This window comes from Panthera pardus, unplaced genomic scaffold (assembly GCF_024362965.1).
Source record: "Panthera pardus isolate Hobbes unplaced genomic scaffold, ASM2436296v1 HiC_scaffold_8, whole genome shotgun sequence".
NCBI classification, from domain to species: Eukaryota; Metazoa; Chordata; class Mammalia; order Carnivora; family Felidae; genus Panthera; species Panthera pardus.
In genome coordinates this window covers 157,298,347-157,326,290 of record NW_026527013.1, presented here as the reverse complement: position 1 = coordinate 157,326,290, position 27,944 = coordinate 157,298,347, and the positions used below count along the sequence as shown (strand labels likewise).

General features: G+C 41.0%; 1 protein-coding gene and 1 long non-coding RNA gene across 6 annotated transcripts in view; one reads left to right on the top strand and one right to left on the bottom strand.

Annotated features, from left to right (window-relative positions):
* Positions 1-27,944, top strand: part of TPK1 (thiamin pyrophosphokinase 1) — a 347,870-nt gene that overhangs the window by 259,953 nt on the left and 59,973 nt on the right. The window lies entirely within an intron of this gene.
* LOC109269209 (uncharacterized) lies at positions 43-14,491 on the bottom strand. The gene is made up of 3 exons (XR_002080984.2): positions 13,970-14,491; positions 10,472-10,587; positions 43-283 (listed from the first exon to the last, which is right to left on the bottom strand). It is a non-coding gene; the product is annotated as an uncharacterized LOC109269209 (long non-coding RNA).

Here is a 27,944-nt window from a genome sequence, read left to right as displayed (position 1 = left end):
AGGTTTTCTATAGACAGTCATTAAAAAAATTTTTTTTAATGTTTATTATTTTTGAGGGACAGGCATAGACAGAGTGGGAGGAGGGGCTGAGAGACAGAGACGCAGAATCCAAAGCAGGCTCCAGGCTCTGAGCTGTCAGCACAGAGCCTGACATAGGCCTTGAACTTATGAACCTTGAGATCATGACCTGAGCCAAAGTTGGGACGCTTAACCAACTGAGCCACCCAGGCTCCCCTAGACAGTCATATTTTGGGTGGTAATGAAGTTTTCTTTCTTCTTTGCTCTGTAAGAAATAAGATTGTGTTCAGTTCTGACTGGCTGAAATAGTAGCTTTAAAAAGGCCTATTCCTTTCCCCCCATGTAACAAAGTCCAGAGCCAAGCAGTTACAGGGCATGGCTTCTGTGGTTTCCTCAGCCTTTGCCTCCAGATCCTAAGGTGTCTATTGTAGCTCCAGCCGCTGTGGTCCCTCGTCAGCCTCAGGAGAGAGGGAAGGGAAGACAGGAGGATGGGCTAGCACACATGGCAAGAAAACAAGGCTTCAGGGATTCCACCACTTCCAGAAGTTCTTCCTGCATCCACTCTTTTGCCTCAATGGCCAGAAGTATCAAACGGCCACCCTAGCTGCAAAAGAGGCTGGGATGTACAGTTTTGCCTCTAAAAACATAGGGATCCCGAGTGAAACCACGGTTCTGTCAGTGAGGAAGAAGAGAATGCGTGGGAGTCTGCTCTTCTGCCAAAAAAATGTCTTCTCTTCATCTGCCATCTTGATGAACAGTTTAGCTATTCATATAATAAAATCTTATTTTCACTTTCTTTGGGCCATACTCTTATGGGTTTCTCTTACTGCGACTGATGAATCCGCAGTTAAGCAAACTGATTCTCATTCGTATATGTTTTTAGCTCTGTCCTTTGGACCTTATGTTTTTCTTTGACGTCCTACAGTTTTACCACTACATGTGTAAGTGTGACCTATCTTTGGTTCTAGTTAATTTTCCTCAGCTCTGATAATTGGTTCATGGTCTGTGAAAATTGTTCAAATGTCCCCATTTTTCAGATAAGGACATGGTAGTTCCAAGCTCTAGGCAGTGATTTGCCCAAATTCACATCATTAGGGATTGATGCACTAAAAAATTTGAAATCAGGTCATGTATGCTATTTTTCCTTGCTTCCAATTAGTATATGAAAGACTCCATATAAGATAAGTTGATGTTAAAAAGAAAGCACTAAAACGAATTTGGGATAAAGAGAAGAAAACCAGAGGAAGGCACATGTACAGGGGAAGGCAGGAGGTAGGAGCAAGAAATGGAAAGGATTAAGAAGAATTTTTAATTCTCCAAGACAGACCTTTTAACTCCTCTACACTTTGGCCTAAGAAAATATCAAATGGAATTGCCCTCCATTCGCCCAGCCCTCTTGTTTATAACACTCACAGATTGTGAAATTATGCCGTCATTGTTCCTTCTTTTATATGTTTTTTCAAAGTATGGAAATAAATGGCAGAATGAAATAATTTCATAGCACTGACTGAAAGAGACGAGAATCTAACCCTAGTGAAATATTTTTGAAAGAAAAAAAGTAAGAGAACCCCACTTGAAAAGATTTTTCACGCGGTAATGATGGAGTTTCAGTGAGAAACACCCTTAATTCTCACCCCATTATGACTCAGAGTGATTCCCCTCAGTTAGGATCACAAGTCTGGCATGCAGGAGAGAGGTCTGTGCTAGAGATGGGAGTTTGGGGGCTGTTAACACAGAGGTCCGGCTGTGAGTTAGTGCCACTAACATGTGAAGTGTTTTACGTTTTTTGGTGTCTTTGTTATTAACTATTGCTTTTCCAATCCGGTGCTTAAAAAAGGGCACCCTGAACCTGGGACTTCAGTGTTTCCTATCTGATTCAAGGACAGTATCTTTCATATCTTATTAATTCTTTGATAACCAGTGACCTACTTTGAATTGAAGATACTGTTAAAATTTTTACATAAAACGTGTGCATTAGAGAGCAAACATGATAATAAGGATGACTTTTTTTTTTTTTGCCTCAGTTCCCCCCCCTCCCCCCGCCACAAGGAAGCTGTTAGTGAAAGTTTTCCACTCCCAAACCATTTTCTTAAGTGTACAAATAGGTGAAATGACTGTATTTCATCACATTTAAGATGCCATCAATTGTGGGATGCATTATTATTTTCTGTTCACTAAGGAAAAAAAATACTAATTATAACTGCAGAGATGAGGGGGAAATGTACATGTTAGAACTGATAAAATATGGCAGATCAAATAGCATAGAACTTAATTATCAAATTATATGCATAGACGTAATTTGTTTATATAATTTGTTTAATTTATTGACTTCTAAGATGTCAGCTAGGATTCTGATTAGGATTGTGTTGATTCGGCGGATCAGTTTGAGAAGTAAATCCATTTTATTAATAATGTTAAGTCCTCCAATCCATGAACCTAGGGTACTTTCGTTTAGATCTTTAATTTCTTTTTCTTTTTTTTTTTTTTTTTAATTTTTTTTTTTTCAACATTTTTTATTTATTTTTGGGACAGAGAGAGACAGAGCATGAACGGGGGAGGGGCAGAGAGAGAGGGAGACACAGAATCGGAAACAGGCTCCAGGCTCCGAGCCATCAGCCCAGAGCCTGACGCGGGGCTCGAACTCACGGACCGCGAGATCGTGACCTGGCTGAAGTCAGACGCTTAACCGACTGCGCCACCCAGGCGCCCCAGATCTTTAATTTCTTTCAACAAAGTCTTGCTGTTTTCTTCCTGCAAGTTTTGTACTTATTAAAATTTATTACTAAATATTGTATTGTTTTAATCCTATGGTGGATGAAATTCTCTTCTTAATTTCATTTTTGGATCGTTCGGTACAAGTTATAGAAAGACAGCTGATTTTTTGTATCAATTGATCTTGTGTAACCTTGCCGAACTCATTTATGAGTACTCATGGTATCTTAGAGGATTTCTTAGGATGTTCTATGTATCCAAACATGTCCTCTATAAATAGAGGTAATTTTACTTCTTTTCTCATTTGGATTCTTTTATTTCCTGTCCTTGCCAAGTTGTTTTGGCTAGAACCGATGGTACAATATTAACTATCCAAATAATACTGATAGCAGCGAAAGTGGACCTCCTTGTCCTGATCTTGATCTTAGGTGGGAAGCATCCAGTCTTTCACCATACATATGACACCAACCATTGGTTTAGGTGGTATCTCATCGTGGCTTTGATTTGTATTTCCCTGATGATGAGTGATATTGAGCATGTTTTCATGTGTCTGTTAGCCATCTGGATGTCTACTTTGGAAAAGTGTCTACTTATGTCTTTTGCCCACTTCTTCACTGGATTATTTGTTTTTTGGGTGTTGACTTTGGTAAATTCTTTATAGATTTTGGATACTAAGTCTTTATCTGATATGTCGTTTGCAAATATCTTCTCCCATTCCATCGTTGACTTTTAGTTTTGCTGATTGTTTCCTTCTCTGTGCAGGAACTTTTTATCTTGATGAGGTCCCAATAGTTTCTTTTCGCTTTTGTTTCCCTTGCCTCTGGAGACATATCACGTAAGAAGTTGCTGAGGTTGAGGTCAGAGAGGTTGTTGCCTGTTTTCTCCTCTAGGATTTTGATGACTTCCTGTCTTGTATTTAGGTCTTTCATCCATCTTGAGTTTATTTTTGGTATGGTGTAAGAAAGTGGTCCAGGTTCATTCTTCTGTACTGACATCTACTCTTAAAATCTAGGCATTCAAGAGGGAAACACTAGGGAAGTCAACCAGGGCAACAAAGGCAAGACAAAAGGAAAGTAGGTCTAGCAGGCAGGATGCAGATTTGGGGAGGACACAGCATAGAGGGGACTCTGGTTGCAGGAGATACCTGGTGTGTGTTCTGATCCTTTGCCTTCTTTTATTTGTGTGCTCACTGCCACAAAGAGGGGAGGGGGGAGAGAAGGAGACCTACAGAGCCATCTTGCTTCTAATTAATAAACAGCAGTGGCTGGCTGGCCTTTCTAAGGAGTATAGACCACTGAACATTGGGGCAAGCACAGCTTTATGGGGAAGAAGTTGCATTTACATGAAAATTATGTATTAAAAAAAAGTTATTTTAAAAACCACTTATCTCTGTAGCAGAGACTAAAGTCTGGGATTGTGATGCCTTCCGCTTTGGTTTTCTTTTTCGACATTACTTTGTCTATTCAGGGTGTTTTGTGGTTCCATACAAATTTTAAGATTGTTTTAGCTTTGAGAAGAATGCTGGTGCAATTTTGACTGGGATTGCATTGAATGTGTAGAGTGCTTTGGGCAATACTGACATTTTAACAATATTTGTTCTTCCAATCCATTAACATGGAATGTTTTTCCATTTCTTTGTGTCCTCTTCAATTTCCTTTGTAAGTTTTCTATAGTTTTCAGCTTACAGATCTTCTACATCTTTGGTTAGGTTTATTCCTAGGTATTTTATGGTTCTTGGTACAATTGTAAATGGGATTGATTTCTTGATTTCTCTTTCTGTTGCTTCATTATTGGTGTCTAGAAATGCAACCGAGGAGGGCACTTGTTGGGATGAGCACTGGGTGTTGTATATAAGCAATGAATCATGGGAATGTACCCTCAAACCAAGAGCACACTGTATACGCTGTATGTTAGCCACCTTGACAATGAAGTATATGTTGAAAAAAACAATAGTAACATAAAAATAAATAAAAATAAACAAAAAGCACCATCTCTACACATGGATAGGAGAAATCTTTCCCCCTTCTGTGTTCAGTGAGCCATCGATGACGTTCAATCTCTGTGCCTTTAATGATTAATTTAGAAAAGTCATTAATGTTTTCATAGCCCATTTTTATTTATAAATGGAAAGTGCTAGCTATAAATTCCAGTATTGATTTTTCTTCATTAATAATTTTCCACTAAGAATCTTTTCAAAACTCAGAAATAAAAAAGTTCTGTAACAAATTTATGTAAATGTACATGTGTGATACAGGGATGAAAGATTTATTTCTTATAATGGCCATACCTACAATATTACATTTATATTATTTATATAAGTTAGGATAATAACTGCAAAGAAATATTTTCACAGACGTTTTTCAAGGAGGCCTTACATTTCTATTTACAGTGTACTGAATATTTCCAAGTATTTGGTAAAACTTTAATATAACAGCACTTACCAGTTTCATTACTCTAGGCCTTGCTGAGCAATTTCTTATGCTTTGGGACTACATTATGGAAATAGCAGAATATTACTTTCTTTACTAATAGAATGCATTTAAAAAAAAAGAAATCTTGTTGATACATCTCGATTTTTTTAATGCATTCTCTATAGTAAGTACCAGCAAATGGCAATTTCTATGATGTATGAGCCAAACTGTATGAATATTGTCTCTTTTATTTAGATTCTGGAATAATTATTATACCATAATCTCAAGAAGAAAGTATCCTAATAATGTCATTGGTTGTTGAGACCTGTGATTTTGTGAGATAACTGAGGTGTCAAAATGACTTGCACAAACCACACAGCTTCCTGGAACTAGAGCTGACCTAAAACCCAGCTGTCTCGACTCCGGGCATAGAGCTTTCTCCTCCTGATCTCCTTCACTACTCTCACTGCAGGAAATTTTGATGCTTGATTACGGGAACTAAATACATAGAAAGATAGATAAATCTAAAATGTGTGATGTTTGATAGATTAAGAATAACCATATTTGTTAAATTTTTCATGATGTAAGTTTCCAGGTATATCAGATTCAAATTGGTACTGTAACAAATGATTGCCACCGACCAGTGGCCCAAAGTAGTGCGTCCTTTATCTTCTGGTCGTGGAGACTGGGATCCTACATGCGTCTTCAGAAACGAAAATCAGGGTGTTGACAGAGCTGCCTTCCTCCTGGAGGCTTGAGTGGAGAATCCTTTTCCTACCATTTCCAGCTTCTGGAGGCTGGCTGTATCCCTTGGCCCGTGATTCCTTCCACGGTCTTCAGGGCTAGCCGCATAGCATCACCAAATCCCTTTCTCTGTCCTCTGCTTCCATTGTTACATCTCTTCCTCCAACTCTGACTCTGTAACTTCCTGCTTTTAAGGAATTTGTGATTACGCTGGGACCACCTGGATGATCTAGGACAATCCATCTCAAAATTTTGATTTAGTCGCATCTTGCAAAACTCCTCTTGCCATATAATTAATTGATTCACAGCTTCCAGGGATTGCAGTGTAGACGTTTGGGGAGGTGGTGGAGATATTATTCAGCCTCCCATATCAGGTCTGTAATCAATGATTTAAATTATTTTCTGAAATAATACTTACTGAGTGCAGTTTTTAGATCATTGAATCTTTACAGTTACTCTGAAAATTAATGTATGAGAACTGTTTGTATTTCCGTTGAGAAGCTGAATTTCAGTGCTGTCTTTCATCTGGCCTCAGATGACTTGTGATAAGGACTCAAGACAACATAAAAACAAAGCAGACTGTGTGAGCACGATTTATTTGGTGCCCACAAAGATAACGAGAGTAACACTTTCCATCCGTCTGGTTTTTGTTCTCCAAGGGCTGAAGTCAGGTTTCGCCAAGAATATATTCTGATCCCTGAGAACCGAGAAATGAGTCAGGTTTGCATAGACCAGAGCCAAAGCTCCGTCCAGCTGTGGGGTTGTAGGCAGTCTCTTATTAGACATATTCCTGTTTATTTTTTTATCCTTTTTTACATTTCTTACCTTTTCTTAGCCTTTGAAGCTGTATTTACATAAGAAACTGATAGTTCCATCAAAAACAGGCAGCTATCTGATGTGTGATTAAGATGGTAAAAAAGCAAAAGGCAGAAAGCTTGACTTTTCCTTATATTGCTTACATAGCCACATATTACTAGTCTCCGGGCTCTCAAGGTCACTAAAGATCAAGCAGGCGTTTATTAATTAATTAACTGAGCACCCATATTCCATCACATTACTGGTTTATTTATGCCACTATCACCGTTACCCCTACCCTTCTCCCTCCCTCCCCCCCTCCCACCCCCACACACACCTGGGCCATGTGCACATACTTGTACTGTGAGATATTATAAGTTTGAGTTGTCTTAGTATGTACCTAGATTTGGTCAGTCTGGGCTTATAGACCACACAACTGCAACTTTTGATATGTTCTAAATATTAGCCCTGAGGAAACACTGCGCAAAGTGACAGTCGTGGGCAGCTCTAGTACCCAGCTTTCATGAAGAAGGCAACGTTAGGGGTGTTGCTGATGAGCAGTAGATACTACTTCTCTGGAAAGAATAGGACAAAGAGAGGAGCAAAATTAGCATTTAGACTATGTCACTGAGAAGGATTTTCAAGTATTCTACTTATAAGCAAATATTACATTTTCAGATGCTTAAGACCAATAACATATGGCCTATACAAACTTGTATTAGATACCTCCTTCATTAGCCCAGCTCCAATTCTGTTTTCTGTGTTGTAGGATTTGAACCAGACATGAACGATTTTTCTTCTCGTAAGGCCTTGCCCTTTTGTGATTCTGCTGAGAGCACAAGGAACCAACAATAATTTACTATATGCCATAATCATCCTGTTTTGTTTTTAGAAAACTCCCTACAACCTGACAACACACATTTATTATGGTTGATTCTAGGCATTTAAATATGAAAACAATTAACGTGCATTCGTAGGCAATATGACAAATGGGAATTTGTGAGCAGACCAATTTTTCACTGACCTGCATTCAAGAACACTCTTATAACTCAGGTTTGCCTCCCAAGTTTTTAAATGAGTTGATTTCCCAGTATTTATGTGGGCAGGTTGACGGATGAGAATGACTTTGGTGTAAGCTAGGGAGTCCCCTTCTATGTCCCCTCCTCCAGGTTGCACTTTTGTGCTGATTCAGAGAGCGCTCTGTGCGTTCAACCATCCAGCTAATATACGGAGACAAGAAAGCGATAACTTTTGGTCATTACATGAGTTGTAGAGAAAGAATCAAGGGGTATGGGTGAATAAACTTCTACTATGGGAATAGCCTGCTGGGTATAATTTTCTACTGTGTCCAAACGATCAAACTTTGCATTGTGAATAGTACATTCACATCTCCCACCTATCTTTTCTCCACACTCCATCTCACCCCTCTTGTTAATGCAGAATATTATCTCCATTTTATAGATGAGGAAACGGAGTCATAGGATGTTAAGTGAATTGTCCCAAGTTCATATTGCCTAACTTAGTCCTCTGTGCACATAGGATGGATCCATCACTGGTGAATTATGTATCTATTTTTAAAAGCATTGGACATTGTGAAATAACCTATCTCAAAATCCTTTCTCTAAATGAAAGAAATTTTCCTTAAGTTTGGGCAGCATCAAAGACATCGGAGATAGAAATTAACACCTTGGCAATTAAAATCATGTTGCAAGCCCCTCCCCCCCCAAAGACAACTCCTTTCCACTCTGTAAGACAGATCATAAGCCACACAGCTTTGGAGAGGTGGGTAATTCAGGTGTAATTTTGCTCACTGCGATTTCTGATTTCTGGGGTGATTATAAGCCAAATGTCAGTCACCATGGTTCTCAAGATACTTGTAATAAAGATTCAAGTGGGAAAAAAATGTATTTAGCATTCACAAAGAGGACAAATGGTTAAAACAGAATTTTTGAGTGTCTGAAGATTCAAGGATGAAAAAGAAAGAACAGTGATAAAAGGGGCAGGATGGCTTGGTTGCAGGAGGTTTAGACAGCCTGCAGGTTTCTCAGCGGCGAGCTGCCACTTTTTCCTCCAGATTGCTTGGAGGCCAAACTGTGAAAAAGCAGAAAATATTTGGAGAATTCTGGGCTTAAATTAAAAGAAGGGGAGATCAAACTGGGGAAATGTCCAGTATGCAGGCTAAAATAGAAGCATCCCACTTAAAAGAGCTTTTCTGTAAAACTGTGTACCCCAAGTAAAGTTTGTAGTGAAGAAATATTTGGGCTTTTTTGCGGGGGAGGCTGTAGTTCAAGGGAAACTCGAGATGCAATTTACAAAGAGAGGAGGCAAGTTCTCAAGCTTAATTATGCATCAGGAAACTACCCTGTAGTTTTCTTTCCTCTCCCACAGAAGGGAACAGAACTGAACTAGCAAGAGAGGGTAGCAGTCCTCTGGCTTTGAGATTAAAAACAACCAAAAAGGGATACATCAATGCTTGACAAAAGCCCTTGACAAAATAAGTCCCTGGAGGTTATTATATAACATAAGTTACCTTCTTTCTGTACAGCTTGTACCTTGAGTTTCCCTTGAAATGCAGCAGAAAAATGTCTGCTTTGTTTACTTGGGTTAACAATGCAGAGGAAAGAGGACAGGACAGTAGGTTCAGATCCTGAACTGGGACTCCAGGTGGATTGTTCATCTGTACCATGAGGATGGGTAGGTGGTGTCAGGGCTTTCTTCAGTTTGAGCACCGGCTGCTGAAGCCACAGAGAATTGGAAGAGTCCAGGTTATAAATGCCAACGGCTTAGTTTTTCAAGGAGACCTCCTTCTCCTCCGTTCCCTACGGGGCGGCAGTTAAAGGAAGCAGTAACGGGACCAGAATCGGAGGGTGTGTGTCTGGGTGGCAGGTCGAGAGCTGATGTTGCACGTGCAGACCCGTGTCAGAGGTTTCCTGTGATGTGGTTCACTACTTGGAAGTGCTTTGAACGTCAAGGAGGAAGATGTCCTGTGGCATCACTGCGGTTCATAATCTCCAGCTGAAGGTTCTCACCCCTCAGAAGTTCACGGTGAAGCCAGGAATGGGAAATAATTACTGCCCCTCATTTACACTGAGACGGGGCTGAAGGTCTGGCTGCAGCCAATGAAACGCTCTTTGATATTGATTCATTAGTAGCGATGCTGTCTCCTGGCAGCCCTGCGCCAACGTCACAGTTTGGCAGCCTCCTCAGTTCAATTGCACGGTTTTCCTTTGGGCACATCTCCTTGGCCTTCTTCACTCATCTGTTTGCTGGACCCATTTAATTGCAAATTAACAACTTGTCTCCCTCAACTACCCTTCCCTAAATCCGGTTTTCCTTCTGTGTGTGTGTGTGTGTGTGTGTGTGTGTGTGTGTGTGTGTGTGTATGCATGGGTGTGTGCTAAAGAATGTGCTTACGGCAAAATTATCCCAGCAAGAAGGCTTTCTGATTTTTCTTTCTTTCTTTTTTTTTTTTTTTTTGCCAGCTACAGCTGGTAACCAACTTTTGTTTTTACCCATTTAAAAAGTATTTATTTGCAAGCTATCAGTGGCAGTTTAAATGCGACGTGCAATTAAGAAAAATACAAACTGACCCTTGTGGTGTTTTCCGTTGACCTGTATCCCGCCAGAGGCTGATATTGTATAGATAAGGAAAAAGAAGTTTTACGTTACTAACACAAGGAAATCTGGTTTGTGCATGTAGGACAGAGTGAATGAGGGGGGTGATGCTGGCTTCGTTCTCTTCCTGGTTCAGCTATCATTCTGATACAAATATGAGCACCGCTCCCACCTACCTCTGGATCGGGTTCTGTTTCCTTTAAAATGAACGACTTTGAACAAAACCGTCTCCGTCTCTTTCAGTCTCCAGCGTTGTCCCTCTTTATTCATTTTGTTCTTTCCTCCTGAATGCCTGCAAAAAGCATTGGAGGTCCAAAGCACATGCCTTTTCTCCCACAAGACATGACCCCACCCCACAGTATTCCCAAAGTGTGTTCTCCTTTTGACATCTTCCCCTCCCTCCCACTAATCTTACTCATCTTCAAGGGCCACTTCAAATCCTTGATGAAGGATCAAGGAATCCATCATATCCTTGATGAAGATTTCCTAACAAAATCTGTTTTCTCTTTCCTCCAAATTCCTCAAGTGCACTGCATAGCCCTACGGTGTATTTACCTGATAGCATCATTCTTTGTGCAGATTTCTTAGTCCCATTACTAGAAGGCATTCGCCTCACATTTGGTGCCTGTTACTGGCACAGCCTCCTGGTAGGCTAGAATAGTGTCTTGCTTGTTTTTTGCATTAGCAACCTTGTTTAAATTAGCACGAGCATTTTTCTCCGCATGAATTCTGTAAGAGTCGATTGCACTACAGTGAAAGATGTTGAAGCAAGAGATCTTTAACACAAACCTTTAATACAATTAGGATAATAAAGGATAAGTTGAATTTTAATGGTGAAAATAACTGTAAACTCTGCCAGAAGTTGATAAGGTTTAAAGTGATGTGGGGCTCGATTTCATGAACCATGAGATCACGACCTGAGCCAAAATCACGAGTCTGTCACTCAACCCACTGAGCCACCCAGGCGCCCCACCACAGACCCTTTTTGAGTGTAAGTGAGTGTATGTTGGAAGGGGGGCCTACCTAGGAATGGTCCACAGAGGCCTGAATCTAGAAATCTCACCTTATGGGGAATTTGGAGTTTTAAAGGATCTCCCTGTTCCCCTAGGTGATTTCTCTTGCCCCTTTCTTTACCACTCTGAGCATGAGGCAAGGTCTAAAACATTTCATTTTCTTCGTTCCCTTCTTACAGATGTTGAAAATCATATAAAACTGTAATTTGAGGACAAGTATCATAAAAACAAAGGCAACTGAAATTGGTTCTCTCATTGTGTGGCCACTCATGAACTTACAAGATTTGCTTTGCAAAAAGAAGAAAACCAGAGAACTCAGTGTTACTCTACTGTGTCCTACAGGGCACGGCCCTACGATATTCTGTAACTGTAACAAGTGCATTCATGTTTGTTCCAGTTATTTTGTATCTTTATTTTATCCACTTAACTAGATTGTATACCTCTTTAGGTTTGTTCCCGTTGTATTTAACCTTAACTCTAGGTGTTCAAGTGACTTAATTGATAAGACTCCTCAGAGTCGCTCTGTCTTTTTCATATTCAGATCTTATGCATTTCTCTAGCATTGCCAATCAGAAGTAACTAATAAAGTGGTTACCTAGCCTTCGAAACAAGCTTATTTACAGGTTGGTACGAAATACTAGACTCTGGGGGAAAGAAAAGGCAATGAAGGAATAGTGAGCAAGGCAGGAAAAAGAAAGGATTGTATAAGTTATCTGAGAAAGAAGGTGCCCTTTAAAGAGGGAATAGCGAATAGGATCATTTCCAAAAGAATGAAATTGTTGGACTTCACTGAAGGAATAATTTGGTCACTCTTGAGAATGCAGAATAGTAGGAGCACAGTAGGGACAGAAGCCAGATTTCTGCTTCTTGAGGTAACTGCAAAGGGGTGCACGTGGAAAGCACAATGGGAGCAGATACGTTAAGCTTTTTAAAGAAGTTTGTCAATGATTCAAGAACAACCATAGGCATGGAGTTGTGTTATCGAAGAGGCCTTTATGTCCAAGGCACAAGCAGCCTATGTTGAAATAAGAGGGAGCCGAGAAAGTGCAGAGATCCAGGGAGAGGTGGGAGAAATCGAGGGGGGGTAGGGACGGTGTGCAGGTGACAGGGGACACCCCTGAGGAAGCTGGAGGGTAGAATCCAGAGTAGAGAGGGGAGGTTTTTCAGAGGAGAATGTTTAGCTCCTCTTTCCAAAACAGAAACAAAGATCACAATGAGAGGCGTGGAGTTAGGTGTTAGGGTGAGACACTTACGGAGGAAGGCACTCATCGTAAGTGGCATGAATCTTTACCAGTAAGAGTAACTTCTGAGTAAATAATCAGACCACGGCAAGGACTAATTGTCGAGGGTTCCTCAGTTCCGATTTCCTCTCTGGAAGCCCCCAGGGGAACGGTGGACAGGGCACATTGGGGCCGGTGACCATGGCACTGGTGGCCTAGGGCAGCAGCTCCGAAGTCACCATTGGTTGTAACTTGGACCACAAGTAATCTGTAACTGAATGTAAGTACTCGTGATTTTGATTGATTTTTAAAAATTCACCGAAGCAGGTTCAAGGTCACTCTTAAAATATTGTCCCTTCCTGGTGATTTAGTGTGTTTCCTTGGGTTGACAGGGTAGCTGTGGATGAGGTCCAGGGTTATGGGGCCTGTGCATACTCACACCATCATCTCGTGCCGTGTGCAGGGCTGTTACTGATTTACCATGAATTCCTACGGCAGTCACAAGTTAGCTGGAGTGGCGTAGGTGGAATTTTACAGTTCGCTACGTTTCTTGTTTAGCATTACCCATGAATATATTTTTTAATGAAGAAGGTAGGAAAAGAAGAAGAAAATGCAGGGGGACGGGGTGGCTCAGTTGATTAAGCGTCTGACTCTTGATTTCAGCTCAGGTCGTGATCTCACGGTTTGTGGGCTCGAGCCCTATGTCACTCAGCGCTGACAGCACAGACCCCTCTTGGGGTTCTGGCTCTCTCCTCTCTTTCTGCCCCTCCCCCACTCATGTGTGCACACTCTTTCTCTCGCTCAAAATAAAAAAAAAATAAACCTTTAAAAAAAGAAGAAGAAAATGCTACCAGTGTCTCAGTGACTTTATTGTACTTGACCTAAACAACCTGAAGACTGTGTGGATGGGTGGGGTCAATGCTGTCATGCCTGTCAATAGAGCCAAACAAATTGAAGACAAGTTTGTTACCTAGAGGTCAACTGATATATTTTACCAACTCCATTTCACATTAAGAAAATGCCGCTCTCCATTCTGTCTGTTTCACAGTCCCCTTCTGTCTATCAGCTGTCCCTAACTGATCTGATCACCACCTAGAGCTTTAAATACGTCCAAATGCCCTTGCTTCTCAAATGTGTATCTCCACCCCGACCTTTAATGACTTGCCCTTGCGTTTAGAATAAACGCCTCGCTCTTGTCCTGGCTGCAAGTCCTGCTCTGAGAGCTGGCCTGGTTCCTGCCCTTGTGGTTCTTGTCTTAGGTTCTTCGTACTTGCTTTTCCTCTTCCTGGAATACTGTTCCCCGTACCTTCCAGTGGACCTCCCACATTGCAGAATTCAGGTGTCTGCCTGGGCGTTACTCCTCCATGGAGAGTGTTCTCTAATGAGCAGGTCGAAAGGATGTGCATCCCTGCCCTGCCTGACAAAGCACACCAGCACTCACCCTGTTTTCTTGTCTTCAGTGCAGTCATCCTGTTTGATATCCTCTCATTAAATTATTGCTGTCTGTCTTCTCCTCAAAGGTTGACCTTCACGAGAGCAGGGACTATCGCCTGTCTAGCTCTCTACTATACCTTGAACACCGAGCGTGGTCCCTGCGCAGAGGAAGCCCTGAGCAGATACGTGCAGAATATAAAGTTGCTGTGGGGTTGGGTCAGATGGCAAGTGCTAACATGAAATCAAGAAAGAAGGATGAGCCCAAGGCTTGGCCTCCTGTTCCAATTGCATCATTATCTGGAGGTTCAGCTGGGGTGACTTCTCCCAGGAGGAGTTAGGAACAGTGGACACAGCGGCCGAGCAGGAGGTCGGCATGGGGCTGGCCACGGTGGTGTGGCCAGAGGACTGTGTCAGACCGTAGACATTGTTTAGAGAAAGATAGGAAGGAAGGAAGTCAGGAGCAACAAGGCCAGCATGGAATTAGAGCCCCTACAACTGCACACCCAGACTTTACCCCCCTTTCAGCCTCTCCCAGGAATGACCTTTAACCAGTCAGTCTGGAATTTCCGGATCAGCTCTAGTGAGGTAATCGGCAAGATAGACCCCCACCCTTCCCCCAAAGGGAGGGAACCTTGCCTGAAACAATCCACTCTTTGTTAGAAGCTTCCTTTTCCGCCCCCTTCTGCCTCTAAAAGCCTTCGTTGGCTCAGCTCCTCCCGCTCCTTTCTACTTGCTGAGTGGGATGCTGCTGGATTTCTGCATCCTTGAATAAAGCCAGTTAGATCCTTAAACGTCCACAGTTGAATTTGTTTTTTTTTAACCACATAGAGGATGCAGTAAAGGCCGTCTTGAGGAGGGAATCAAAGATTATACCTGAGGTGATTCTAAAATGACACTTTTTGGGGCGCCTGGGTGGCTCAGTCGGTTGAGCGTCCGACTTTGGCTCAGGTCATGATCTCGCGGTTTGTGGGTTCGAGGCCCGCGTCGGGCTCTGTGCTGCCAGCTCAGAGCCTGGAGCCTGCCTTGGATTCTGTGTCTCCCTCTCTCTCTGCCCCTCCCCCACTCGTGCTCTGTCTCCCTCTCTCAGAAATAAACAAACATTTTTTAAAAAGTTAAAAAAATAAAATGACACTTTGTGCGAAGGAAGATCTCCTTTCTGTCCTATTAAATAAGATATGCCTTGAGAGCTGCTCCCTCAAAACAAGAATTTAAGGAACCCTGTCCATCACTGTGATCCAGTTCTCCCGTGTCCAAAATCCGGGAGTTTGCCATGTCTGTGGCTTCCACCACTAGATGACAGGCTTTCAGTCCACAGCGAAAACCAAATCGTTTTTGGTTCCTTGTTGTGAATCACCCATGGTTCAAGGCCAGCGGCCTAGAATGGGCCAGTTATAGATGCCCTAACTACACACTTCCATTTTCTGAATCCCACCTTATTTTCTGGGGTTCTACAGAGCAGCAATTGCCTTTTGAAGATTTATACCCCCACCTAGATGTGATCTTTCGTTTCCCAGAATCTTCAAAGCACTTTGCAAGTCTCTTTAAGGCACTCATAGCCTGGGATTGTAGTGTCAGTGTAATCTCCTTCGCCCCTTTCCCTAACTAGATCATAAATTCCTTAAAGGCAGAAACCGGGGCCTATCATTCTGGTACCCTCTAATACACAGTCTACATGCCTTGGACATTAATCAGTGTAAAGCTTGGAAGGAAGAAGTGATGGGTTTGAGTAATCAGTTCTGCCACTTGTTAGGTATACGACCCTGTGGTTCACTTCTCTAAGCCTCCATTTTCTCATCAAACTGTAGTAGTGATAGAGAAAATAACAATGTCCTAGAACTGCCGAAAGGATTAAATGAGATAGTGTACATCGAGTGCTTGGCACAGAGTATAATAAGTAATGGATACTATCATGGTGATGATTTTTATGGGGACCCAAAATATCAATATTAAGAGAACCCACGAGTGGCCAGTCATAACTGATTCTGTGATTCTGATATCAATGACATTCTAAAATATTGACTGTTACAGAGCCAATAATATAGAATACCAAAAATTCAGCTGTGAATACAGGCCTGTATCCTTAATTAAGAAAAAAGGGAACAGTGGAAAATCACTTCTGAGTCTTATAAATAGGAAATTGGATTTCCTAATGGGTAATTTAAAATACTTTGGGAGCATAAATACACCTGGAGCACTCAAGCTCTAAGTTGGTGACTCAGAGAACAAGGGCACAGAATCCTGAAATAAGCAACAGCAAATGGCCACTTAAGCTCTTAAAGAGCAAGTTGCGGAAAATAAATTAATTCATTTAAATATGCATGAATCTCCTGAGTGGTGGAATATGCTGAAATGGTGCTGAATGATTTCCTTTGTTGTGTGTGTTCTGAAGGATTAATAATGCCTTGCACTTGGTGCCTTGAACCTTTGGTTAGACTCTTTTGCCTTTTTAAATTGTTTTTAAAGCAATTTAGATGATACAACCAGAAATTGCAGTCAAAGTACAGATTGGTCTCATTGATTTGGAGAAGTGGACAGCGGGTTGATCAAGGGATAGATGGATCTCTGAGGGAATGGAAAGGGATTCGGATTAAAACGTTAGAAAAGAGCTTTGGGGAGGCTGACATAATTTTGCAGAAACTTTGAGAAGTTTCAAACTTTTCAACCTTTCTCCTGAGATATGTGCCAGCATTTAATCAGCCTCTCTGATACTGTGTGGCACAGCAGTTTGGGTCCCAAGAGTCAGCGTATGCCATTGTAGACCGTAGTGTATATTTAGAATATTGATCAGAATTATCACTCAGTTATTTCCAGCACTTGTCAGGTCCTTTCATTTTCATTATGGGAACCACAGACACGAAAATCCTGGTCCTTCATGTAAAGGAGAGGGGCGAGGAAGAGGGGCAGAGACATCAAAAGCAGAAGCAAATGATCAGCTAAATGACTGTAATATTCTAGGCCATGTTCCGATTTGTGAAAGGAGGGGGCTTTAAGGAAATTACTGTTTGCCCTGCACACACCGGTTATTAGGGCAGCGCTTCATTTTTGATGCCAAGGCAGTGAAAGGGAGCTTGGCAGCAAAGTGGGGGCTGGAGCCCGGGACCCCTGAGCGATGGGGTGGATGAAGCCTAGGAAAGGATTTGGCAGCCTTGCCTGAAGAACAAAAATAATGAAAAGAATTGCCAAGAACCATAAAACCAGGAGAATAGGGATATGAAATACTTCAACTTGATTTTCCCAACATGGAGAAATATTAAATCTATTCTAAGTCTGTTATGATGTCCATGTATTATTGTGAGTTTCTGTATTACAGTAATTTATATGTTGCCATAGGGCTATGAATAGGATCAAGTCAGATCAAGTTTTTGTTGTAGTTTATTTTTTTTGTAAGTTGGGAAAAACACTTACTTTTCCACACAGTTTAAATAATTTGTAACTTGCGTGTGTGTGTGTGTGTGTGTGTACGTACACATCCCTATTGTTGAATATTTCCTTTGATGCCAGAGGCTCGTCATTTATATGCTAATTTGTTCTCTTGGTAAGCTATGATATGTCACAATTACAAATAATCTTTGAAGAGAAATCTTTTGTAGCAACTATAAAATGAAACAGCACATTCGAGGAAGATGGTGTAGGCTCCACAAGAGTGTGTGATGATAGGTCAGAAGGTACTGATGTAGTTCAGGTACACACTAGAGGTGGTGGAGGTGAGAGATGCTGTTAGAAGTGTCGGTGGGGTCACATCCCAATGGGGCTCACAGACTGTGAGAGGAAGGTCAGATCTCTCTGTAGGCAGTGGGGAGAGATTTTAAACGGAGGAGGGAGGTGATCCCTTTTGTGTTTAATGAAGATGACTCTGGAATCATTGTAGGAATCGGATTAGACAAAGATACAGTATTTGTTTTCCTTTTTAAAAATCAGCCCAAATATGAAACCAGAACCTTATGTCATTTATCCGAATAAGCACTTAAAGAAGCATTTCTCACTTATTCCAAAGGGGTAAGATCTATTGAGTGACATTTTAAAGAAATGATGGCTACATTAGATATATTATCTTTTTCATTCTGTACCGTTAACCATTGAAATTCCAAATTCAACTTCCATGTCTGCTTGAAAGAGGGTATTCTCTTCTTCAGGCCTATAATCTGTGGAATGGCTTGGTTCTTGCCAACAAAAACAAGACTGGAAGTGTCTCTTATCCTTGTGAAATGTGACAAATCTCTGTGTCGTTTATTCTGTCCTGTTGCTGTCTCCCAACCAGATGACCTACCACCTTTTTTAAAACAAGTTGATGCAATTTAGACAACCAGTTGTACTGTAAATGAAGTTCTGTGATATTAGGAAATTGACACAGTTCCATACATACAACCACACACGCACTATACTGCACTTTGCACTGCCTGCTGCTATTTATAGAAAGATTATACTTGTAGGTGGATTTCAGATATTACCTACAGAGCCATGTTTCTGTAGGTACTAACTGTTCATTGATGCTTCATTAAGAGCATATGCCGTATAATAAATTAAAAGCAGACATGTTAAGAACTTTTGGTATGAAATACTGTTCTATCACCATTATTTTTCTGGTGATTAACTTGCCTTTCTAATAGCTTTGAGAGATGTTTTTCTAATCAGTGCACATGAGCTGTCATCAAAACTAGAATTCCTAATTCTGAGCCAAAACAGTTGGAGACCAACCAAATCAGGACCTTTAATAAGGTTTATGGGGGGAAAGCCATCAATCATTCATTCCCTCTCCTAGCTCTGCGTACATTATTGAACAATTTTGTCAAAGGTTTTCTACTAAAAAAAACTTTTAAGAAATTTGAATAGTGTACCTATTTGCATGTAGTATTATCTAATCAAAATCTGATTTGCGAGGGTGAATCAGCTAACATATTCATAATTTTAATCGTGTTAACAGCTCTAAAATTGGCTGATAATTACCTTAGAATTAGAGGTTCTAATTTGTACATTGGTAATGTGTTTCCAATCACCAGCCAGTGTAATAACAATAATAAATTATACTTCTGTCTTCACTGAGATCATGATGGACAGCTAAAATCGGATATTCCCACCAGAACTGGATATCAGACTTTTTCTCCTGAGTATTACAAACTTCTGAAGTTTCTGAAGATGCAGGGCCATTTTCAGCCTGTGCTGGTCAACCCTCTTGGCGTTCTCAGTGGAAGTCTGTGGCCAGGAACAGCTTCCTCTACATCAGCACCACTGTCGGCAGCTGGGCACAGCACCGAGCTAACTTGCCTTGTACACGACTGAAAGCCAAAAGCTTGACCACACAGCTATACCCATATATATATGGGTGTATATATATGTGTGTGTGTGTGTGTGTGTGTGTGTGTGTGTGTGTGTGTGTGTGTATATGGGTATGTATATATATGGGTATATATATATACACGTATATATATATGGGTATATATATGTGTATGTATGTATATGGGTATATATATGGGTGTGTGTGTGTGTATATATATATGTGTGTGTGTGTGTGTGCGTGTGTATATATATATATATATATATATGTATATGGTAGGCATCCATCAAATTAATACAAATCAGAGAGGCCTCAGAGAAGACAAGTCCATTGCCTGTGATTATTTCTAACAATATGTTTTAAATCTACAAAATAAGGGTAAAGTATGTTAACACAGGGATTTTTACACATTTCCTTAAATTGCAAAACCCTTTGCTTGACCAAGATTTTACCTAGAACCTTAAACCATAAAGGTAGACGAACAACTGTTTTGTTTGAGGTATGATAACTAGTGCTACCACAGATAGTGACTTACCACGTGTAGTTGGGGTTTTTTCGAAGTCACTGAAATGAATTCCTAACACTGTACATACATTTCTAACTGTGTGCCCTCTGCTTTATTTTTTCTGCAAGAAATGATAGCCAATAAATTTGAAGTGAATACTGACTGCTTCCTTGCGTGTCAGAAACTCTTCTGAGGCATGTCTGTGAGTTGTCTCCTGTAATCCAACAGTGTGAAGTGCCATTTCACAGGGAGGGTGAGTAAGGTATAGGAATGAACTTTGTGGCTTGGAGTCACAAAGCCTGTAAGCACCTGACTCCAAACCCACGTGCTTACCACTCAGATACCAGCTCCTACCGAAAGCAAAACTAAACCTTCGCCAGGGTCGCAGAATTCACAGAGCTGCTACAGAGAGATTTTTGTCAGACCTACTTTAGGAGAATTGGGCAGAGAATTAGTTGCCCTGTGGTTTTCTGATAAATTATCCCACAGGCCAAGGGTTTTGTCTTAATACCTTCTTTTTTGACCTCTTGGACTATTTCTGAAGCAAATGAGGGTATCAAGCGTGACTGCACACTGGAATAACCTGGGGGTAGTGGAGGGTCTAATTTAATTGGTCTATCTCAGTTGTTGTGTAGATGGTGGTTTCTTGGGGGTTTTTTTTTGTTTTTGTGTTTTTCCCCCCATTTTGGTTTTTAACTTTCCCAAGTGCTTCTTTTACAGTCAGAGTTAAGAAGGGCTGCATTTAAAGCTAAGCTGTCTTTCTGGGGTGTGTGGGTGGCTCAGTCAGTTAGGCATCCGACCCTTGATTTCGGCTCAGGTCGTGATCTCAGGGTTTGTGCGTTCGAGCCCTGCATCGGGATCCGCATTGACAATGTGGAGCCTGCTTCGATTCTGTCTCTCTCTCTCTCTCTCTCTCCCTCTTTCTCTCTCTCCCTCTCCCTCTGACCTTTCCCTATTCTCTCCCTCTCTCTCTTTCTCTAAATAAATAAGTAAACTTAAAAAAATAATTGAGCTAAGCTGCCTTTCTGCTGTGTTCATGCCTCTGCTCACATAGGACATCACCGAGATGGGTGTAACTGACAGAGTGGGACGGGCTATTCAAATCATTCCAAGTCTCCCTATAATAGGAACACGTGGCCATAGTCCTTAAGCCACTCTTCTACAGTTCTTTAGAACCCAGTATTCCCTAAAAATGCTCAAATGGGTTCTTGAAAAACAGTCTCAGTGGGTCCTATTCGTTGTACATATGTTTTATGACCCCCTCACTTTGCACCTTTGTGACATGAAAAGGAATCAAATCTCAAGTTTGGAAGAACACTGTTTGGGATGATAGAACGTAGGCCTGAAAATGGGAACATTCTGTAGGAAGGGAACATCTTGTTTGTTTAATTAGCAGTAGTGGTTAAAAAACCTATTCTTCTTAGGAGGCTCTTCTTATTTCTTTAATAACCCACATTGCTGCTTTCAGCTAGAGGACGTGTCCTCTGTAACGCCTCCCTTACAACCATGACAGAGCCAGATGATTCATCCAGGGAGGAACTCGTGGGCCCGGCATGCCTCCATCTACATACACACACCTACGTGTACACATACACAGAGATGGGGAGGGAAGGAAGGCAGAAAAAGAAGAGATTGATTTGCATGCCTGTCACTAAGTTTTTTTTGCCAAGGGTGGGCAAATAGATTAGCTCTCTTTTTTGTGATTGTGTGTGCCACCAATTGCACTTCCATCTAGAGTAATTCAATATATTCCTCTGTTTTCCTGGAAATAACTAAAAGTAGCTCATATGCCATCAAAACAGACTTATTTAGTGGCATAACCCCACCTGCCCCAAAACATGCATATGTGTTCCTCTTCCCCCTACTACCAGTTTTGGTTTATTGTGATTTTTTTTTTTAACCATGACTGTTTAGTTCCAATAAATTCACTTAGGCTGTCATAGTAGGGATGCTCCTTTATAAATTATAAATTAAAATTTATATTGTGGTTGGCTCCTTTTTTCCCTGTGTTCAGATTGAAATTGTAATTTTTTTCTGTTATAACTTTATATTTCCTGTAGATAAGCTTTCTTCTTCTCTGAGGATTTTGTCAGAACATAGATTAACAGTATCCTTGGAAGGATGGAGACAAACACTTGCCTAGAAAAAAAACACGACTGGAGGAGGAAAAAATAACTGAGGTCCTTGAAATCAGAGTTCATTCCTTCCATTTGCCAGCAGTATTCTCTTCAACCTGAGAGCAAAACACCAGATTGTCTCTTGGATGCGTACCCCCTTAGTAAGCACTGACTCCAAATGCCCAGAACAATTAGTGTTGAATCAGGGAATCCCTAGAGTTGTACTTCACTTTATTATTTTTTTCAAGTAAAATGCATCACATGCAATAGTGAAATAATTATGTAAAATGATACACTGACCTGATAGTAAAGTTGGAACATTCTTTAAAACAAACTTCCCAGCTGGCCACTCAAGCCTGAGACACTGGGAAAAAAGAGTAATGTTATTGCTTTGACAGTTCATTTGTTGATTTTCTGATCCAGACTGTTACCCTGCCAGGATTTCGTGAGCCCTAGGGTCCTCGTTGGATTCCCTTCAATACTTCAACCTCTAGATAATTGAAAAATAAAATCCTTGTGGTCTGCTTGAGGAATTGGGGGTCAGCATTGATACATTATATCCTTTCTTTCTCTTTTTATCCAGAGTGTCATTCTACTTTCTCATCATCCTAGCATCCTCACTGTTTCTGGACCTGAAGCATTTGTCTCTGTATTATTCCTCACTCTTTATTTCTGTCACTGAAGTTCAATTGGCCAGATGGACGGGAACGGTGAGAGGCTGCTTGAAGCAACCATCTCCAAGGAAGGGGAAAAAAAAGATGAGAACACCTCATCTCTCCCCTGTCAGCTCTTTAAAGTAGTGACCGGCTCAGACAAAGGGTAGGAGAGATGACCCACTTAAGCGGGCATAGGTGAGCTAGTATTCATCAGCCAGAAGAGTCTGGCAAGGCCTCTCCTTCAGTGCAGAGCATAAATAGCCAAGAGAGTGAGGACTACAGGGCAGCTGTGTCTTTTTAGCGGTCTAATGGAAGAAAGAATTTTCTTCGTGGACAAACGTTATCTTGACGCTCAGAGGGCCAGGATGATTAACGGCCAGACTCGCCATCCCTCCTGTATGTTGCAGGATTTACTTGTAAAGGAATGGCCAGTCCAATGCAACATGCTTATTGAATGTCTGCTCAACTATGACTTGTTTTCTAGCTTTGTAGTTGAGCCAGAAAAAGCCAGTGTAATTCAAGTATATGGGAAGAGAGAGCAGTCTGATCCTATGGCATAGTTGGAACTATTTTGCCCCTCTTTTTCCAGTTACATCACATCAGCCATTAGTGACCCTTGCGAAAAGGTTAATCAATCAGTCAGTCAATGTGAAATAAAATAAAAGTCTGGGTTTCAGGAACAGGAGCCTTGACCTTTCTCTTTTTTAAATGCTTTAGCTGACTGACAGCAGTTCCTCGCTCCAGACCAAGAAGACAGACGCCTTTCCTCGCGTTCTGGTCTGACTGCTGTGGTGCCTCTGTCTTCAACCCTTTGTCCTTTACCTTCAGCAGATACTGAATCTACGTCCTTGCAGAAAATGACTTAACTTCCTGGGCTGGGAAGTAAAATTCAAGTGCCATAAGAAGTATTCTTTTGGTTGAGTCAGCCCCAGAATCCACAGGAATGATTTATTATGAATCACTTTATCAATGAATCATTTGTCCACTTCGAGAACAGACATTATACTATACCTGGCAACAAACTAAAATAGATAGAGCAAGATAAATAGAATGATTTCAGCAGTTCAGCCTTTGTGGGACCCAGTACTTAGTAAAAACGTTTCATTACATTACAAATTAGAGTTGTGTCCTGCCATTGCAAAGTGATTTCTGCTTTTAGAGCGAATGTGGTTTTCATAAGCACCCGATACGATACTTTGCCGTGTGGGGCAGTGATAACAAGGCTTGTGAGCCAAGCCTTGTCATTGTTGGACCTACAGTGCCATCTACAGAATAGATTGAATAATGAACATTCCACGTGTGTGCTTCAGATAATGCAGCCACAGGGGAATTAATCTGTGTATGTGCTTCCAGTTAGCTGTGTACAGACAGGAAGACTTTGTTGCTACATTAATAAAAGGTTATGTGTTTGCAAAATGCTGTTATTGTACTTAAGTCCCTGTTAGACTCCTAAGGGAATAGAGTGTTGTTTTTCATTTTGTTTCTTATTTAATTAACCAGAGAGCCCATTTGTTTCAGAAGTCCATTTGATAATCTTTGTATGAGGTAGTAGTTAACTTTCTGGTTACTTTGCATGGACTGTATTTGACTTAATGTTAGTTTCATGATTTACTTATTTATGGTGTCCACTGCTTACATCAGTCGCTCCCTGCCAGAACATAATCACTATAAGAGATTTTTTATCTATTTTATTTGCTGATTTTTCTTAAGAAACTAGAACAATGCTTGCACAAAAGCAGGTACTCAGGCGTCCGTATGTGAATGAGGAAATAACACTTTGCTAGTAAGAGGACCATATGTGAAAAGTCAGTTACCCTCTTTGAGTCTTAGGTTCTTGTGTTTAAAATGGGACGCTGGGGCAGCTGGGTGGCTTAGTCGCTTACGTGTTCAACTCTTGATCTCCGCTCAGGTCTCGATCTCAGGGTTGTAAGTTCAAGCCCCACATCAGGCTCCATGCTGGGCATGAAGCCTACTTAAAAAAATAAATAAATAAAAACAACAACAACAAAAACGATGCCAATACCTGTTCTTCCTATCGTGTTATGAAAATTAAATGAAATAATGAATGGCAAAGTACTGTAACCTGTAACGCATTATATAATTTAGGCATAATTTCCCCAAGTATTGTTGTTTTGTTTTGGTAGAATTCTAGCAATGCAGACCATATAAGACTCTCCATCTCCCCCATAATTTTCTGGGGTACTTTTAAAATGTACATATCTGGGCCCCAGACCATATAGGTGGGGGCCTGGCAATCCTCATTTTTTAAAACATTTAGATAATCCTGAAGTACACGAAAATTTCAGAACTTCTGGCATGAAAAAGACGAAAATTGAATCCAAAATGAAAGTCACTCCTTTAATATTGCCCCTCCCTAAATTATTCCCTGATAGGAAGTTGTTTCTGATAAGATGTATTTCTTTGTCATAAAGGAAAATACAGAAAAACTGAATCAGTCTATTATTATTCAGTTTATGGTATAGCATACTACCTAATTTTTATAAACATGTAAATAGAGGGATCTAGACGTAAGTAAAGATTCCCTTAATACATCAAAAGTATCCAATGTTAGAGAATTTTACAGATATTCCACCAAGTATAGAATACAAATGTTATATAAAATAATTAAAAAGGGAGCAAAGCTTTTATTAGACTGATTTTTAATTTTATCTAGGAAATGCCACTTGTTAGCCTTTATATAAAATGCTATACAGTATATTATTACTATGTTTTAGCATATTACAAAAATAGTTAACTTCTTGGCATTGAGGTTATTTCTCTGCCACCTTCTTTAAGCCTTTTTGCAGGAATAAATGGGAAAGGCCCTATCTTTAAAGTGACCAGATTTGCAGATTAACCATGCAAGAAGTAAAAGGGTTTTTAGGGGTTTGGGTTTTTTTGTTGTTGTTGTTGTTGTTTTGTTTTGATAGGATGTAAATATCTCTTAGGCAAGTTAAACATGTTTTTACTCAGTGTTTATATTTTATATTTGTTTTGAGGACAGTGTACGCTGAGTCATTATCTACCCTATAGCACTTGCCTTACAGTCTCAATGAATAAATCAGATGTTTACTTTAAAACAGGGGAGGAGTGCTTTGGATAGTGGCTAAAAGTGGAGTTGGCAGCCAGGTCATCTTAGGTGCAAATTCTGGCTCTATTACTAGACGTACTCCTTTAACTCATCTTCTAAGTATTATGTGCAATTATATATTTTATCACTTATTCATGTATATTCATTTATATAGTCTTTTTTTTGGGAGTGGGAGTGTCCATATACCAAGCACCACCATGCTGGTCCCGTCAAGGATAAATCAAGCTCAAGAATTCCCGGGCTCCCGTGACCCCTTTGGGGAAGGGGTCATAATATAACGAACAGGTAAAATACAAGTATGATAAACAATCAAGACAAGTAGATGCGGTGATAAGTGGCATGGAGGAAAGGAGTAAATTAAAACTATAGGGAGTAATTGAGGAAGGGCACATTGCATAGGGTTTCCATGGATGGTCCTTTTGAAGAGGTGAGATGAACAGAATGAGAAGGAAGTCGGCATGAAGAGAGCTGGGGGAAGAGAATTCTGGACAGGGGAAGCAAGTGCACTGTGGAAGGGGAGGGGGCTTGGTGGGCTTACAGACCAGAAGCACGGCCTGGGGCTGGGGACGGTGGGTGAATGGGCCTTGGGTGTAAGATAAAGAGGGAAACACCAACAAGACCTTGTAGGCCGTGGACAAGTGTGCGTTGGGTTCTGAGAGCAATAGGAAGCCATCTAAGGGGTTTAAGCAGGGAGTGATACTGACATATGATTTACATTTGGCAGAGATGACCCACAGAGGTGTAATTTTACCTCCAAAATATTTCCCCTCATCTCCAGTTCTAATACTCTGGCCTCAGTTGAGCTTTTTATCTCGTATCTCATCTACTAATTGTCTCCCAGCCTTCGGTTCTATCCCTTCAAATATGTCCCTCATAAAACTGCCAGAGCAGACTGTCCAAATTCTCTTGTCAGTTTCCCGAAACGTCTGATGGATCCCCTTCACCTGCACACGAGCTGAAGTCCAGGCTCACTAACCAGCTTGTCAGGGCTCTTTATGGCATGGCCTCCATTGTTTTAATGCCCGTTCCTCTCTATTCTCTGTCTGCCTGGCGCTTTTTGTTTTTACTACAGCAGGCTGTCTTCCATTCCCTGTACCTCCCATCCTGTTCCCACCTCCCTGTCTTCCTCTACTTCCATCTGTCCTCCCTCTCTTAGACCAACTCCTCCCTTTAAAACAAAAAGGGGGGAGGGGGCCCACCTGGGTGGCTCAGTCGGTTGAGCGTCCGACTTCGGCTCAGGTCATGATCTCGCGGTCCGTGAGTTCGAGCCCCGCATTGGGCTCTGTGCTGACAGCTCAGAGTCTGGAGCCTGTTTCAGATTCTGTGTCTTCCTCTCTCTGCCCCTCTCCCACTAGTGTGTTCATTCTCTTTCTCTCTCTCTCCCTCTCTCTCTCTCTCTCTCTCTCTCTTTCTCAAAAATAAATAAACATTAAAAAAATAAATAAATCTTCCTGTACTCTTTCCCTGCACCACTACAATCCAGAACTCACTGTGCCATATTTCTACTTAAGGGCCTTTCCTGCCTGTGAGTTTTCCTGAAGATTTTGAGAGAAATGTGCCTAGTGGCCAAGGACTTTCAGTAAAATGCTGGATAGAGATCTGGGGTAAAGATAGCCATGCCGATGAATGAGATCATGTGTGTCGAGTTCCCAGCTGGTGTTGGAGCACAGTCTTTATGGACACTTGGCACTAACCTGGTCATCACTCACCATCCTTCTTCTTGTCTCCCACTTTTGCCCATGTCTGTCTGGCAAGCTGTCTCTCCCTCCTATCATGTGCACATACTTAACACCGGGCACTCTGTTGGTAGGCCTTGCAGACAGATGGAAAAATCCTGGATCTGTCTCCAGAGGACTTGGACTCCAGTGGAGGAGCTGGAGCAGGCTCGTGAAAGAATAAGCCACTAGCCTAAATGTGTAGGATGAAGTGACAGATGACGTTGTGGACACGAAGGGCTAGCCTTGAACTGAAAAGAAAGTCTCCCCTCATTTATTTCTTGGAAAAGAAGACTTCAGAAAAACTTTGTATTACTGAGCCTCCATTACCTTTCCAGAATATCCTGCAGCATGCTTCCTAATGCATTAGGAAATTCTCACGAATAAGTCACTGTAATGTCACATCTCAAAATATGTGAACAAAGGGTATTTTTAGAAGTTTTCCTGCATGTTTCATCTTGTATGCAACCTCTAAGAAATGTGTATATATAGTTGAATATACTTACGGTTTGATGTGTCATAAATCCCATTACTCTTTAAGATAATCTTACTTAACTGCTGATGAATGTATTAACCCATTTTTATTACTGGAAATATGCTTAAATGGATTCTACTATGAAAGCATT